The following is a 15,054-nucleotide window of genomic DNA, read 5'->3' as shown; positions in this document are numbered from 1 at the left end:
ACAGTCCCATTATTCATTCTCAACTTCTTACCATCCCTTGTGTTAGAAGGTGCAGTACTGAAGCTCTTTCAAAACAGCATGGATAGGACAGCATGGATTTATTAATGGAATTGAAAAACTGATGTACCAGTGTCAATGCAAGATGATGGAGGTTGAGTGCGTTATAGTAGGATCCAGTGTTCAATGCATCAGGAAAATATGATCTTTTGAGGTTTACTTTTCTGCTGATGAACATTAATTACAGCAACATTCAGAGTTATTTTTGTCCAACTTGGAGGCAGAGTGATAGATAATACAGTAGGATTAATTTTAAAATGCCTGTGTTTGATCCATGGAGAAACAAAGACCTGGTAAGTGTTAGATGCACAGAGCTGGTCAGCTCATAGTAGTTAAGAGAGAAATCAGACCATGATGTTTTGGCTGTAGTAATTTTATTATAACTCAAGCCACCCTCCCAAACCCCATTTAATCTGCAGTCTGATGAAGAGTCACATAATTCAAATGTCATAGCTGATATCATTTCCTTCCAGCACTCTCTAAACTGCTGTGTGCCTCCAGCATTTTCCGGTTTCTGTCTTTAGGTTTCTTTCCAGTAATTATCAGCTCAAAATTCAGACTGTCTCCCAAAATCAGCGTAAGGAGTTTAGTTTGATATTTAAGATAACAAAGTGTGGAGCTGGGTGAACACAGCAGGCCAAGCAGCATCTCAGGAGCACAAAAGCTGACGTTTCGGGCCTAGACCCTTCATCAGAGAGGGTTTGATATTTAGTTTGATTAGTTTGATAGAAACTCTGAAGGGTTTGTAGTAGGCTGAGAAAGTCTAAGTTCAGTTGTATGAAGGTGCTGGTAAGAAGCTGCTAGATTCTCAAGAGCAGAAATTGAAACCACAGTTGAATTAAACCCTGTAAGATGTGATAGAGAAGGGAATTCTTTCAGGTGTGAGTACTGTAAAAGGGTGGTTTTGGGATTATATTGGGACTGTATTTTACTATGTGTTTAAAATCTTTCAATGTGTATTAAATGTAAATTGGTTTATTCTATTTTATCCTCATGTGTTTTGTGTAATGAACTGCTGTTTTATTGTTGAAGCCAAATGTGCAACAAAGCATGTTTCTGATTCAGTGAGAGACCACCTCATTAAAACCAAAACAAAGAGCAAAATATAAGCCAGATTTCAGTCTGAGCTCTGACTAGTCCAGTAATATCATCAGTTGGAATAGTAGCAATGATATTATGTGAGGCTGAGGAGAAGGGTTCTGACCACTTCTCTCATATAGCCTCGACCACTGTGTGCAGTTCAGTGACTTGCAGTTCAGAGCAATCCATGAGCCACTTAGAGGAACCCTTGCCTCGACCATCACTAACCCCACAGAACACACATTGACAGCCAGTAAGTTAAAGCAAACTTTCAAGCTTAATTGCCTCAGTTTTATTGCCATCTTCACGAGTACCTGCTGTAATACAGCATATTAAACCCATACAGGGGATGATTTGAAGTTTTTGAACTGAGATGGACTCAGGTTAAAGCTGACCCCCACCCCTTTGTTGATATAGTGTACACTCTCAGATGGCGGTTATCATCAGTCATCAAAGCAACTAGGTCCGTCATCTCATCCACACATTAGCTAACCCATGGTTAACCAACTCACCGTCAATAAACCTGAATTACCTAATCAGCAGCTGCTACAAAGATGATGGTGATTCTGCTGAATCTCAGATGACATCCTGGTCAGGATGACTAGATAAAGGATTACATAGGGTGTCAAGCACCCAAACAGGCCATTTGGCCCAAACAGATGTTTCTGGTGCTTATGCACCCCTTGAGCCTTTTTTTCTTTATTCTCTGATGGGAAGTGGATGTCATTAGCAAGGCCAGCATTTATTGCCCGTTCTTGACTGTCTGTGAACTTTGGCTTGCTTGGCCAATGCTGTAGGTCAGGAGCTCCATGCAGACTAGCTCAAACGAGGATGGCAGCTTTCTTTCTATAAAGGGCATTAGTGAACTATATGCAATTTTAGTAACAATTACCCAGTAGTGGTCATTGTCATTGCAGATATTGGCTTTCAATTTCAGATGTATTAACTGAATGTAAATTCTACCTGCTGCTGTTGTTTCTTCATCCAAATCTGTCACTAATACCTGGTGATGGCTGCTGTCTGTCAATGGGTCGTGGCAATGAACAGAGTAAACTCAGAATCGCGGAACGTGGCCATTCAGCTCCGAATGGGCATTCCACTCAGAGCCACCATCCTGCCTGCTCCCCGTAATCCCGCACACGTCTCCCAGCTCCCCGTAATCCCGCACATGTCTCCCAGCTCCCCGTAATCCCGCACACGTCTCCCAGCTCCCCGTAATACCGCACATGTCTCCCAGCTCCCCGTAATACCGCACATGTCTCCCTGCTCCCCGTAATCCTGCACATGTCTCCCTGCTCCCCGTAATCCCGCACATGTCTCTCTGCTCCCTGTAATCCCGCATATCTCCCTGCTCCCCGTAATCCTGCACATGTCTCCCTGCTCCCCGTAATCCTGCACGTCTCCCTGCTCCCCGTAATCCCGCACATGTCTCTCTGCTCCCTGTAATCCCGCATATCTCCCTGCTCCCCGTAATCCTGCACATGTCTCCCTGCTCCCCGTAATCCTGCACATGTCTCACAGCTCCCCGTAATCCCGCACATGTCTCCCTGCTCCCTGTAATCCTGCACGTCTCTCTGCTCCCCGTAATCCTGCACATGTCTTCCAGCTCCCCGTAATCCCGCACATGTCTACCTGCTCCCCGTAATCCTGCACATATCTCCCGGCTCCCCGTAATCCTGCACATGTCTCACAGCTCCCCGTAATCCCGCACATGTCTCCCTGCTCCCTGTAATCCTGCACGTCTCTCTGCTCCCCGTAATCCTGCACATGTCTTCCAGCTCCCCGTAATCCCGCACATGTCTACCTGCTCCCCGTAATCCTGCACATATCTCCCTGCTCCCCGTAATCCTGCACATGTCTCACAGCTCCCCGTAATCCCGCACATGTCTCCCTGCTCCCCGTAATCCCACACATGTCTCCCTGCTCCCCGTAATCCCGCACATGTCTCCCTGCTCCCTGTAATCCTGCACATCTCCCTGCTCCCCGTAATCCTGCACATGTCTTCCAGCTCCCCGTAATCCCGCACATGTCTACCTGCTCCCCGTAATCCTGCACATATCTCCCTGCTCCCCGTAATCCTGCACATGTCTCACAGCTCCCCGTAATCCCACACATGTCTCCCTGCTCCCCGTAATCCCGCACATGTCTCCCTGCTCCCTGTAATCCTGCACATCTCCCTGCTCCCCGTAATCCCGCACATGTCTCCCAGCTCCCTGTAATCCTGCACATCTCTCCCTGCTCCCCGTAATCCCGCACATGTCTCACAGCTCCCCGTAATCCTGCACATGTCTCCCAGCTCCCTGTAATCCCGCAAATCTCCCTGCTCCCCGTAATCCCGCACATGTCGCCCAGCTCCCTGTAATCCTGCACATTGTCTCCCGGCTCCCCGTAATCCCGCACATGTCTCACAGCTCCCTGTGATCCTGCACATTGTCTCCCTGCTCCCTGTAATCCTGCACGTCTCCCTGCTCCCCAAAATCCCGCAAATCTCCCTGCTCCCCGTAATCCCGCACGTCTTCCTGCTCCCTGTAATCCCGCATATCTCCCTGCTCCCCGTAATCCCGCACATGTCTCCCTGCTCCCCGTAATCCCACATGTCTCCTTTTCGAAAAAAATCCCATTTTGAAAGCCTCTGTTGAACCTGCATCCTTGCAGGCAGGCTTTATATCCCTAACCACCCACTGTGGGATAAAGCTTTTCCTGAAATTGCTTTCGTTTTGTCATTTACTTGGAATCCGTGCCCTCCTATAGTCCGTCCCTTCCTGAGGAGAAAACAATTTCTCCCCATTTACTCTTCATGGCTTTGAACGGCTCTATCAGATCTTCTCTCCCCTCCAAGCAAAACAGACCCAATTTCTCTAGTCTCTCCTCATAGCTGAAATTCCATATCCCTGGGAACCATTCTGGTGAATGGTTTCTAATGCCTCCCTTAAGTACTTTCCTTAGAGCTGGACCGAGTGCTTTAGCTGAGCCTGAATTAAAAATGTGAGGGAGTTTGGAAATAACATTTGCTAATAATGAAGATGAGTTAAGTCAGTGCAATAAAATCTCACCCTCTTCCAGTGGGATCAGCAAGCACCCACATCTGGGCGTTCCCTGTACTTCCCTCCCTCGCTGGGAGCCCTACGCCTAAACTACCACTTTTCCTCCGTCAGTCAGACCGACAGCTGTGGCAAGCTCAGAAAGGGACTGAACGGACATGATTTGATGAACACTGGCGGTCCTTTCGCTACGAGAAGCAGCTCCGGCAACTAGAACCGACCGATCTCTCTCAGTACATCTAAGCCTGGGGAAAGGAAGGTGAGCGATTCCCAGCTTTTCCAGGGCTCTGGTGGAGCAGGTCACTGGGACCTGCCTTCTGAGGTATGGAATATACCGATCAAAGATCCGTCAGCGATGACAGGGGCGAAGGGTCAATACACACGGCTCTCAGACTCCAGCATCGGCAGTTCTTTACTTCTCTGACTGTATTCCTCCAGCCTCACACTGTGTTATGTCACACACGGTTGGAAGCCTAACTCAGGACGAGTCAGACTTTTACCTGAGAGACAAGTGGTGGAAAGGGGTACAGCTCTCCGTAAAGAGTAAAGTTCCGATTTAAACTATTACAAACGTCAGATGGGAAAAAATTGGACATGACAAATGTATAAAAATATCGAAATACAAACTGGAAGTGAGGTCCTGGTGTAACTGTTAGAGGAAATTGTATGTAATTCTGATACTTTCTGGTGTGGATACTGTAAACTGTAATCATGAAGAGGATATTGTAAACTGTAATCTGGTGTGATATTGTAGGCTGTGATCAAGATGTGGTTCTGGTTTGGATATTATAGATTGTAATCCTGGTGTATTTCTGGTGTGGGTATTACAGATTGCAATCCTGGTGAGTTTCTGGTGCAGATATTGTAAACTATTGTCATGGTGTGTTTCTGGTGTGGATATTGTAAATGGGAGCTCAGGCATGTTTCTTATGAGGGTTTGCAAATGTTATTCTTAACCTGTTCCCAAGCCTGGATAAGGATAAAATTTGTAAACATTCATTAGAAACATGCTTGAGCTCCCATTTACAATAGCCTCACCACAAACACTCCAGGATTACAGTTTACATTACCTTATACAGTAAGTGTGTCATATATTGCACGCTATAGGAAAGGGACCAAGTCATTACCCTACACAATATAGCATGTGTGTCCAACAATGCACGCTATAGGAAAGGGACCAACTGCTGTTCTCTGTACTTTGGGATTGCAAATTAAGCTTCCATTATCACAGTGACATTGGCTTTACTTTGCGGCATAAATAATATGCATTCATTAACATTTAGGATTCCTCACACTGTGACCACACCCAACACTATTGTCCTTCATGATCCCTCAATGAAGTGAAATCATGATTCTTCACATCTTTATGTGCAAGTTAATTCATTTCCTAAGCTACAACATTGTGATTTTACCTTTGTCTTTTATGCTACAATCTTCAGCTTGGAACGTGCTAATTTACAGATGCTGTCATCAAGTCACTACTTCATGTGGTGTCCTGAACTGGTTCGGCTTGGGTATAGTGTCACTGATGTTGTATGTGGCGGGAGAGAGGGCAGTTGTGGGCAAGAAAAAACTAGCGTATGGTGAGCTCTAACTTTTGCACTGAGGGTTGTCAGAAACAAAAGGCAGAAAGTAGTGAGTTTGGAGTGGAAGAACAATGAGGCCAGTCGTTTAACTTTGGGGCTGACCCCTGGGTGCTGTGCATTATGCAGCAGCACTCAGCAGGCTTTTGTGGAATGAATAGAGCAATTTTTTTAAAAACAGAGAACAGTGGTGGGGCTGGGAGTGGTGGTGTGTGGGCAATGTGCAGTGAGAGCCCACCACAGGGCAAATTTCTCCTGTGGCGAATCTGGAGCTTTTTCAGAGATACTCCAAATGAACAGTTTCTGTTCCTCTGCCGTGCAGTCTCGATCTTTCGCTGCACGGGTCAGAGGTAACTTCTAGTTTCTGTGTCTGTGTTGTAAAAAAGAAAGCGGAGTTGGTCAACGATTTGTTCTATGGTCCCAATAATGTGGCTCAACTGACTTAGTGTGGGTTTAAATGGAACACAAACAGAAATAACAGCTATCGCAGCATCTGTGGAGAGAAATCAGAGTTAACATTTTGGGTCCGGTGATCCTTCTCCAGAACTGATGGTAGCTGATCTATCCCCTCCCTGCTCCCCACCTACATTCACCTTTACTGGCTCCATCCTGGCGTCTTTGACCTGTCTGTCTTTCTCCACCTATCTTCTCCTTTATCCATCTTCAATCCGCCTCCGCCTCTCTCCCTATTTATTTCAGAACCCCCTTCCCCTCCCCCATTTCTGATGAGGGGTCTAGGCCTGAAACGTCAGCCTTCCTGCTCCTCTGATGCTGCTTGGCCTGCTGTGTTCATCCAGCTCTACACCTTGTTATCTCTGTAATAAGAAAAAAGTTGTTTTTTTATGCATAAAATAGGGTAGGCGGAGGGGGTAGGGACTAAACGTTAGGTGGAGATGGAGCCCAACGAGTGAGAAGAACAGTGTGGGACATGGAATGGATGATAGTGAGCCTAGGAGAATGAATGGCACCCAGTCTATGCTTCGTTTCCGCAATGTAGAGAAGATCACAAAGTGAGCAGTGAATGCAGTAGACTAGATTGAGTGAAGTACAGATAAAGTGCTGCTTCACCTGGAAGCTGTGTTTTAGGCCTTTCGACGCTGAGGAGGGAGAAAGTAAACAGGTAAGTGTTACACCTTCTGTGGTTTCATAGGAAGGTACTGTAGGCTGTGGGGCAGTTGTTTGGAGTGAAGGAAAAGGGTAGACAAGGGTGTCCTGGAGAGAATGGTCTTTGTGGAAGGTGGACAAGGGAGGGGAGGGGAATATATGTCTTGTGAAGACATCCCGCTGGAGGTGGCGGAAATGGAGGCGAATCATCCTCTGGCTGTGGATGCTGGTAAGGACCGGGGGGCACTATTGCTGTTATGGGAGGAAAGAGTGGGGGTGATGGTAGAAGTGCAGGAATGGGTCAGACTGGGCTGAGTGTCATGTCAGCTGTGGAGCTGGGGCATCCTCAGCTGAGGAAGAAGGTGGACATTTTGGAGGCCTCCTTGTCGAAGTTGGCATCATCACAGCAGATGCAACAGAGATGGAGGAATTGGAAGAACAGAATAGAGTTTTTATGGGAAGCAGGCTGTGAGTGTGTGAGTTCCAGGGAACTGTTGGAATTGTTTGATTTGTAATGGATATTGGTGGCCAACCCAACCCTAGAAATGAAAGAGATGTTGAGGAAGGGAAAGGAGGAGTCAGAGACGGACCAGGTGAAGGTGAGAGCAGGATGGAAATTGGAAGCAAAACTCACTCTGAGCAACTTCTCTTCTAACTCCTCTCACTTCCTTCAGATCAAAGGGATGGCTTTGGGCACCTGCATGAGGACCAGTTATGCCTGCCTCTTTGTGGGGTACATGGAACATTCCTTGTTCCAGTCCTATTCCACCCACAGCTCTTTCTCTGGTTCTTCATTGTTATCATCGGTGCTGCTTCCTTCTCTTGTCTGGAATTGGAAATGTTTATCAATTGCACTTCCAATTTCCACTCTGTTTTCACCTTCTACTTTTCGACTTAGCTACTTTTTAGCATTTGACCTGTCAGTGGCAACCAACCCAGAGATAAGCATCGTAGAATGAAATGGGGCAGCAGGATGCCATTCGGTCTATCGTGCCAATATGTGCTGGCTCTTTGTGAAAGAGTTAGCCAATTAATCCAAAAAAAACCCTATGCATTTTCCCCATAGCCCTTCAATTTTCTCCCTTATCGAAATTCCTTTCTGTATGCTAATGAAACTGCTTTCACCATCCTTTCAAACTGCACATTCCAAAACGTCATGACTCAATGTGTAAACCCTGGCTGTGACACTCAGTCCTGGCCTCAGTCTGATCCACTTGCCAATGGAGACAAAGTAAACTAGTTGAAAAAAATCAAAGCACCTCATAATTTTGAATATCTCTATCCCTTCTCCATTGCAAGGAGCACAATGCCAGCTTCTGTGGTCTATCTACATTTTTCTGAAATCCCATATCTTTGCTCTCCATGAAGAACTCTCTTTTTGACCTCTTCTCTTGCCTGAGGCATGGTGACCCTTAGATTAAACCAGCAACAATTGTCTGTCCCTAATGAGACAGCAGCCTAATGGTCTGGAAGGACTGTGATGACATTATCTTACCTTTTATCTTTGCTATCATCCAGGCTTCTCTGAGACCACTTACATCTATTGTAATGCTCACAGCCCAGTATTATGCTCCCTTCCTCTGCTGAAACCCAACAGCTTTTCTATTGATTTTCAAAAATTCTTTGGCTGATTCCTCCTTTCTGAAAGTCCCACTTTAGCCAGGATTCCAATGCCCATAGTCCCTTAGTGCTGTCCTGTCCAATATCAGTTAGATCCCTATCATCCATAGATTCTAACCTTCTATTGTCTTGCCCAACCCCCCTCCCCTTGGAACGTTTTCACCTAATGATTCAGCAGCCTTCTACTCCTAGCCCCACAGCCATCAGCCAACAATTGATGATGGATCCTTCAGCTATGTCCTACAGGCTATGGGCATTGCTGGCAAGAATGAGAACCATCCTTCTTTAGTTTACTAGGCTATTTCAAATGGCAGTGAAGAGTTGACCACATTGCTGTGAATCTGAAATCACAAGCAGGGGTGGCAGAGCTCCTTTGTTAATGAATATTAGTGAACCTGATGGCGTGTTATGATGATCAGTGATAGTCTACAAAACTGTCTTCCAGTTCCAGGGGTTATGCTGTGAACTTAAGTTCCACCACCTGCCATGACGTGATTTTAGGCAGAACATTAATTTGGGCCTTTGGATTACCAGTCCTCTAATCTTATCAGTATGTCACAGTCTCCCACTCTCTAGAACTTGCCAGAGTTTCACTCATTTGTCTCACATTGTTTGCTTGTTGAGGCATTGCATCCATTTTTCTGTGAAAGGTGCTATATAAATGTAAGTAAGTGTGTCGTGGAGCATCTTTGAACTTCCTTATGAAACTGGTTGGTGTAACTTAAATTCCAGCTGTAATGAATGAAGTAATTATTTTGTTTGCTAAGCACATTATCAAATGGGCAGCACAGTGCCTCTTTTAAGTGAGCATAGTGTCCCCTTAAATGAGCACAGTGTCTCTTTAAAGAGAGCAGCACACTGCCGCTTTAAGAATTACAAGATATGACATTGTCTCCTCCAGGCTAGAAGAAGTGAAGAAATGTTCATTCAAATGTCAGTAGAAAGACAGGGAAGTCCTGCCTGAGGATATAATATCACAGCAATGCACTTTCACCCACTACAGCCTCACTCACAGTGAGCAGATAAAGAAATATCATTGTCAATTTCCAGTACAGACAGACCTAAGATTTAATGTTGAATGAATTGCTGAGAGTTTGCCTTATCCTGTTCTTCCATCTATTAATTTTCCTCCTAGTCAACTCGCAGTGGGAGGTCTTGTGATGAAGTGAGCCGCATCTATGCCTCTGGGCCAGAAATTCCAGGATCGAGTCCCACTCCAGGACTTGATGGCTATGGAAGGTGGACAGTGGACATGGGAATCTGTAACTACAGAAAAGGCAAAAGCATGTGCTTTGCCTGCTTTGTGTGCAACTAGATGGGGAAGGAGTCACCCAGCTGCTGGGCATCGACAGGGGTGGAGGTGGGTGAGTGTGGGTGGCCCTGTGTGTCTGACCTGTATCCATTCCATAAAGTAGGCTTGCAGGGGGAATAGAAGTGTATTGGGAGATGGTGTGATTGGCAATCTCCAGGCCAAAAGCTGACCCATAGGTTCACTCAGTGCTGCAGGAGAAGCTGAGACTGGCTGAAGCTGGAACTGAAAATCCAGGTCTCTGGCCAGTTACATAGTGCACTTACACAATACACTGATCGAATGTGCATAGGCTTCCTGCTTCAGCACTGTCCAGGGGTAACCCTGAGTCTTTCTGGACTCACTCGAGACTTGCACAACAACATGGCAGCATTAATGTACATGCCAAAAACAAATCTCCTTCCTGCTTCTGTCGAGGGAGAGACTGTCAGACACCGCACCCTTCAGCTACAAGCTCACAGGCCACTTGGCAGGACAATATGTTCATTACCACTGAGTCTCTGCCAGTTTTTTACTTTACTAAGCTATCTTGGCTTTCAGAATAAAAAAAAAGTGACCTGCAAAACTGGGATTAGTCAAGGGGAGCACCTGGTTTTCACAAATCATTGCAAATAAAAGCCAATCCAGTTCTCGGTCCTACCTCTTAGTCCTGAGCACAGTCTTGCCCCTCAGCTCCTGGCCCTAGCTGACTTGCCCTCGGTCCCTGTCTCAGCCTGGGCCTGCTCCTTGCCTCTCAGTTCTCGGTCCCAGCTGCCCTACATCTCAGATCACTTATCAGGCCAACTCTACCCCTTGGTCCCCAGACCTCTCCTTCAGTTCCAGGCTTGGGTTGCCCTTGTGAACCCCTCTAAGTCCCTGTGTATAAAACTTTGTTGCTGCACAATTTAGGAAGAAAACCATTCCAGTTACTACACTAAACCAGAAAGTCATTAGCACTGGATGAATTTGTGCTAATTTATTTAATGTTGAGAGAAGGGTGGGTGACATGTTCTTGTCACACACAAACAACTGAATGTAATAAATGCCTTATGTCATTCATGAAGAAAAGCTTTGCCAACCATTTTACCTGTGGTTGGTGCCTGTTTAATGGACGAGTCCCATGGCAGCACCTTATCCTGTTAATGCCAAGTCTTGGCTTCATCCAAGGTGTCCTGAGAGAATGGGACTTATGATATCTCACTGCTGTAGGACGACTGGTTTAACTGAACTGAATCCTCTTCCCAAAGGGAAAATCTACACTAGGTTAGTGAGTTAAAAAGGTGTTAAAAGGTTGTAAGGGGGCAATGCTGACACTTAAGAGTCCTGGTCGCTATGTTCATTTGAAGCATTCCTTATGCATGATGGAATCCATGGTGTTTGGCTTCACTCTGCATTTGAATCCTTCCCTGAGAAATTTGTCCCTAATGCAGTTTTCTGCTGCTTTTCTGCTGTTGGGAATGTTGTGGGCGACGTACTGCAGCTGTTACAAGACCTAAGATTTGGGAATGTGAACTTTAATCAGAGTCTAATAAGACAGCAACAATGGGACAATTAGAATAGATGCCAGATTTTTAACAGTGAATGTTCCCAAAGTGGCAGAGAATCAATAGACTCCTTCATCTAGCCCACTGTGCAGGCGACTCGAGAGACTGACCCCAATGAAGAGCGCTGTGTAGAATGCCAGGCCGGCCAGACACAGCACATCAGCTCAAAGAATAGAGCAGTTGTAAACTATGGTGAGCTTACTGCTGTATTGACTGTTGGAGGAGATAGCTTTCAGTCTCAGGGATCTCAAATTGATGCACATTTCTATTTATTTTACTGCTTTTGCAATGAAGTGATCACAATACTGGTTCAAAATTTCTGAGTGTGATCAAGCTTTGCACTGGAAATATAAATATGCTCCTTTTAAAAAGCTATTACAGAGAAATAGAGAAAAGGTAACAAGTAATTCAGAACACGTACAACTCAGAGGTTTTCTTTGCGAACTGTGTAAAGACGGGCAATGTGGCATCACGGGTCTCGCTTCGTAGCTGGAGCCCAGCTCTCTCTTTTCGGAAAAACAGATGAAATAAATCAAATGCAAATTAGGCAGTAGCAAGGCTACTGTCAAGCCTTACCCTTACAACCAAGACCTTAGAAGCAAGAGCGTGGCTTAGAGAGAGCTGCCAGCCAGTTAGAGGTCACCAGTGCCGAGCTCTGTGGTGCCACTGAGAAGTCCATGCCTGCTGGTAGAAGGATACATTCTGCTATGTGGAGGACCCAGGCTGCGTTGTGAGGAAGAAGTTTCATATTGTGGAGTTTGGGGGACAGAGGGTGGGACGTCAGAAGTAGGGGCACGGTTGTTACTTGTTAGCACCCACCTCTTCCCAATGCCCACTGCTTTGATTGGGTGCAAAATACCTTTATAGTGTCACAGAGCTGTACAACACAGAAACAGACCCTTTGGTCCAACTCGTCCATGCTGACCAGCTCTCATATATAAATCCAGTCCCATTTACCAGCATTTGGCCCATATCTCTCCAAACCCTTCCTATTCATATATCAACCAGATGACTTTTAAATGTTGTAATTATACCAGCTTCCACCACTTCCTCTGGCAGCTCATTCCATACATGCACCACCCTCTGTGTGAAAATGTTGCCCCTTAGATCTTGAAAAAATCTTTCCCCTCTCACCTTAAACCTATGCTGTCTACTTTTGGATTTCCCCCACCTTGGGGAAAAGGCCTTGCCTATTTATGCTATCCATGCCCCTCATGACTTTATAAACCTCTACAAGTTCACCTCAGCCTCCAACGCTCGAGGGAAAATAGACCCAGTCTATTCAGCCTCTCCCTGTAGTGGAAACCCTCCAACCCTTGCAACATTCTCATAAATCTTTTCTGAATGCGTCTTAGTTTCACAACATCCTTCCTACAGCAGGGAGATCAGAATTGCATGCAATACTCCAATAGTGGCTGAGCCAATGTCCTGTAGAACATGTCATCCCAACTTCCGTACTCACTGCGCTGACCTACAAAGGCAAGAACACCAAATACCTTCTTCACTATCCTATCTTTCAAGGAACTATGAACTTGCACTCCAAGGTCTCTTTGCTCAGCAGCAATCTCCAGGACCATTGATCAAAGCATGTGTGCAGCCCCAAAATGTCAAGTAACCCACAGAGTAGGGCCTGTAAAGCAAGCTGCTTGGTGATAGGCCCATTTACAGTTTGTTCATTGCAGACAGTGGCAGATCAAAACCCTTACGTTCTCTTTAACTACCCACTCAAGGGACTCAGTTGGCATTGGGAAGGGGAAAGGTTGGCCATTGCCATTCCTGCTCTGAACTTTGTTCTGGCAGAGGTGGTAGATTTGTCTATATTAGCACCCCACTGAGTAAATGCCATTCCCACTTAATCATTCACCACAGTTGAGAGCAGTAGGTTTGCTCTGGATGTTTATTTAAAGCTACTGTGTCTGGAGTTCACAGCCTACCCATTTCATCTTTCCCCTTTACAGAATTTTCTGTCAGTTCCAAAACTACAGTGCATTCACTGGTGAAGGTTCTGTGGTAGGATCTTTCAGTGGAACATTTCCTAATTCCCTGGGAAAACTGGACCATCTCTGATAAAAGGGAAAACAGTTGTTGCAACCAGATGTAAGTTGCTGAATAACGATCCCTGTGAAATGTGGCTGGGAAGACCAGAATGACAGAATGAGGTGAACAATGCACATGAGACCTGTTGTAGTGTAACACCATGAGGGTCTACCAATGACAGCATTGAGAGTTTGATGGAGGCATTTGGATCTCTGAAACCTGGCAGTCACTGTGGTTCAAAACTACAAGATTATCATTGGTGAGCGTTCAATAAAAAGGAAAGATTCGCTTCAGAGGCACCTCACTCCAATAGAAGGATTCAGCCACATTGTTTGCACTGAATGTTAGGCAGTTGCTCATTACTCTTGAGACTTAACTAATAAGACACCCAATCAGCTCTTGGACCTTACTCTAAAATAGTGAGCTCTTGCTTATATGAAGTGTGGGGTTCCAATGGGTTGAAATTTGATGTTTCTCTGTTGAGATAGGAGATCCTGAGCAGTTGATTCCCAATTTTAATAATGCTCCTTGAACAATCCTGAAAGGCATCTTCAGCATTTACCTTCCAAAATATTCCAATCTTTGGGACATTCTCATGATATTTTCACTTTATCCTTGTCTAAAGTGTGGTATTTCCATTCAGAATTCCTGCATTCTGTTCAGTCACATTGTGCACACACTATTCCTCACCTTGGTGCTGAAATGTGGGACCCAGTTTGGATGTTCTTCATTGTAGGATCAATTTTGAAAATTGTGCTTGTAAACTGTGGCATGAGGGCCATATGTGGTTAACACCAACCTGTTTCGATAGTTGCTGCCAGTGGCTTGCTTAAGGTAAGATCCCACAATTTTACACTTTTTACTGTCTATAACCTACTAATAATAATCCTTGAAGGGCCAGTGGCCGACTCCTGCTTCTAAGTCCTTTGTTTAGATAATGTCCTTAACAGTTTTTATTTCATCCTTTCATGCGATGTGCGCATAGCTGTCTAAAATAACATTTTTAAATTTTTTTTGTGGAATGTGAGTGTCGCTGGCAGCATTTATTGTCTGTTGCTAGTTGCCCTTGAGAAGGTGATGGAGAGACTGGATGTTTGTGGATGTTAGAGCATAGAACAGTACAGGCCCTTCAGCCCACGATGTTGTGCTGAACGTTTACTCAAAACCTAAGGTCTTTCTAACCTCCACCCCCTACCTTATACTATCATCCATATGCCTATCTAGTAGCCACTTAAATGCCCCTAATGAGGCTGACTTCACTACCCTCTCCAGCAATACATTCCACATCCCTACCACTCTCTGAATAAAGAACCTACCTCTGACGTCTCCCCGATATCTACCTCCTTTCACTTTAAAACTGTATCCCCTCATAAAAGCTATCTCCACCCTAGGAAAATGTCTCTGGCTGTCTACTCTGTCTATACCTCTGATCATTTAATACACCTCTATCAAGTCACCTCTCATCCTTCGTTGTTCTAAAGAGAAAAACCCTAGCACTCTCAACTTTTCCTTGTAAGACCTTCCCTCCATTCCAGGCAACATCCTGGTAAATCTCCTCTGCACCTTTTCCAATGCTTCCACATCTTTCCTGTAATGAGGTGACCAGAACTGGACACAGTACTCCAGATGTGGCCGAACCAGGCTTTTGTATAGCTGGAGCATAACTTCACAGCTCTTGAACATAATCCCTCTATTAATGA

The 15,054-nt window shown here is 45.3% G+C and overlaps 1 protein-coding gene across 3 annotated transcripts in view; it reads left to right on the top strand.

The window, feature by feature from the left end:
- Positions 1 to 3,919: 3,919 nt before the first annotated feature.
- The window catches only part of LOC125466011 (KN motif and ankyrin repeat domain-containing protein 1-like), a 58,062-nt gene continuing 46,927 nt past the window's right edge, over positions 3,920 to 15,054 (top strand). For 2 of the 3 annotated variants that reach the window (XM_048560091.2, XM_048560090.2), the window contains exon 1: positions 3,921 to 4,437. The gene's annotated coding sequence lies outside the window, so the exon portion shown is untranslated. Of the gene's footprint in view, positions 4,438 to 15,054 lie in introns of all 3 variants that reach the window. The other variant, XM_048560093.2, reaches the window with a different exon arrangement.

Source organism: Stegostoma tigrinum, chromosome 30, assembly GCF_030684315.1.
Source record: "Stegostoma tigrinum isolate sSteTig4 chromosome 30, sSteTig4.hap1, whole genome shotgun sequence".
NCBI classification, from domain to species: domain Eukaryota; kingdom Metazoa; phylum Chordata; class Chondrichthyes; order Orectolobiformes; family Stegostomatidae; genus Stegostoma; species Stegostoma tigrinum.
Note: the sequence above shows the minus strand (reverse complement) of the source record. Positions and strands in the feature narration are given on the sequence as shown.